Consider the following 2,500-nt stretch of genomic DNA (forward strand, 5'->3'; position numbering starts at 1 on the left):
GACAGGAAAAGGGCGAGAGCTGGTTGACCTCATGGAGAGAAGGAAGATTGAAGTGCTGTGTGTGCAGGAGACCAGGTGGAAGGGAAATAGGGCAGGAGAACTAGCTGAAGGTTGTAAATTTTATTACAGTGGAGCAAATATGGAAGGAAGAAATTGTGAAGGAAAAATATTATCGAAAGATTTGAAGGAAAGTTTGATTGGGGTGAATAGGAAAAAGGACAGAACTGCGAGTTTAAAGCTGGGACTGGAAGCAACACTAGTCAATGTGGTCTGTGCCTATGCCCCGCAAACTGGATGTACAGAGGAGAAGGATACATTCTGGGAGGAGATGGACCAGGGGAAGGGTAATTATAGGAGCAGATCTGAATGGCCACTTGGGAATTAGTAGGGAAGGGATAGAGAGAGTGCATGGAGGTTGGGGTGAGGGTGAGATAAATGATGGGAGAGAAAGAGTGATTGATTTTGCAGTGACTTTTGACCTAGCAATGAACAACTTCTTTGAGAAAAAGATTAATCACTTTTGGAGCGGTATTTCATAAAAAAAAAAAAATCCGCTAAGGGCCTCGATTAGACTTCACCAGTCAACTCTATCTTGAGCTTATAAACCAATAGTTCTCTTTTCATCATCTCCTACTTCACGCTTCATAGTCCTCAGCCATGTAGGCCTGGTGAACTAATCGCTCCTGTGGAGTGCGGAGAGCCTGCCAAAACTATCTCCATCTACCCCTCACCATCAGGCGACCGATTTTTTTTACCCTACTGTTATTATCTTTTAAGGGTTGGTGACCGTAATATCACTCCATAACATCAATATATCCGTTTTTAAAACGTTAAATGCCTGGGAACATTTATTCCAGAATTTTTACCGTTTTTTACGGAAAATTTAAACAGAGTAGCGTGATAATCAAAAGAATATACATAATGAAAATTGCATTTGAAAACTTAATATATTTTCTGTATAGCATCTATTGTTATATGATAGGATGAAGAAATAGTTTCCTATGTTTTTTTATAATGAAGGCATTATGATAAGAACGATTAAGAGTTTCTAAAACTGTTTCTTATGTTCTCTCTGGCTGTTGGTACTAAGTTAGATTGATGAACATGATTTCATGCATAATCAAATACGTATTGTATATTCATACATAGTTATATTCCTTTTAGCTAAGGTAATCAAATTAAAATGCGATTATTAAAGGAGAGAGAGAGAGAGAGAGAGAGAGAGAGAGAGAGAGAGAGAGAGAGAGAGAGAGAGAGAGAGAGAGAGAGAGAGAGAAATAATAGATAAAATGGTATGCATTTACTTGCCAGTATATTTCAATTGATTTTAAAAAAAAGTATTCTACCCATGTCTATAATAATTTATATTCATATATGATGCGAATTAAGAGATTAAACCCTGTAACCCCTGGATTATCAGATTTTTGGGTGGATCAAATGACGAAAATTTATTCAAATAAATAACAGAAAGCAGTCCAATGTAGGCTATACTCAGAGAGAGAGAGAGAGAGAGAGAAAAAGAGAGAGAGAGAGAGAGAGAGAGAGAGAGAGAGAGAGAGAGAGAGAGAGAGAGATGCATGACACACCTTAAGAAGTTATATAAACAGCTGACCAGCCTGTCTTCCTATAAGAATAAAAACTGTCCATAAAAGGGCTCACAATAGGAAAACCCCCCGGCGAAGCCTGTATTTTTCATAACAGGTTTAAACACCCAGAGGCGTACGGGACCTAATATATAGACAAAGAGCATCCACTCTACAGCTACACAATACAGACGACGGCACCTGTGCTAGAAACCAAGAAGATTCTCTGCGGATACGAAGATGCTGTGCGCCAGAAGTTCAAGAACATCCTTCCTGATCGCTGTCATCTTAGTGGTGGTAAGGGGAGAGAGAGAGAGAGAGAGAGAGAGAGAGAGAGAGAGAGAGAGAGAGATCACTGTCATCTTAGTGGTGGTAAGAAGAGAGAGAGAGAAGTACATTCCTAATTAGCACAAATTTACAATCAGTTCAAACACGTTTCATGTTTCTTTGACAGATTATTTTAAGGAATAGAATTTTTTTCCCCAAGACAATATATCAAAACACATATAATTCACAAGGTGTACCTAACGCTTTAATTCGAATTACGTAATCACACTTCATTTACAATCTATCAATAATTTTGATCAGCATACACGTAGCAAATACATAACGATCCGCAGAGTGATTTCTTTGGTTAGTCCATACATACATACACACATACATAAATACATACATACATACATGCATACACATTATTATTATTATTATTACTTGCTAAGCTACCACCCTTGTTGGAAAAGCAGGATGTTATAAGCCATGGGCTCCAACAGGGAAAATAGCCCAGTGAGTAAAGGAAACAAGGAAAAATAAAATATTTCAAGAACAGTAACATTAAAATATAAATAAAAATTTAAAAAAACTTTAACAAAACAAGCGTTAGAGACATGTTAGAATAGCGCCCGAGTATACCCTCAAGC

The 2,500-nt window shown here is 37.6% G+C and overlaps 1 long non-coding RNA gene across 1 annotated transcript in view; it reads left to right on the plus strand.

Moving 5' to 3' along the window:
* The first annotated feature begins 1,748 nt into the window (after positions 1-1,748).
* The window catches only part of LOC137621228 (uncharacterized), an 8,068-nt gene continuing 7,316 nt past the window's right edge, over positions 1,749-2,500 (plus strand). Inside the window, exon 1 of the long non-coding RNA XR_011040182.1 lies at positions 1,749-1,880. This is a non-coding gene — a long non-coding RNA (uncharacterized lncRNA). The remainder of the gene's footprint in view (positions 1,881-2,500) is intronic.

This window comes from Palaemon carinicauda, chromosome 27 (assembly GCF_036898095.1).
Source record: "Palaemon carinicauda isolate YSFRI2023 chromosome 27, ASM3689809v2, whole genome shotgun sequence".
Classification (NCBI taxonomy): domain Eukaryota; kingdom Metazoa; phylum Arthropoda; class Malacostraca; order Decapoda; family Palaemonidae; genus Palaemon; species Palaemon carinicauda.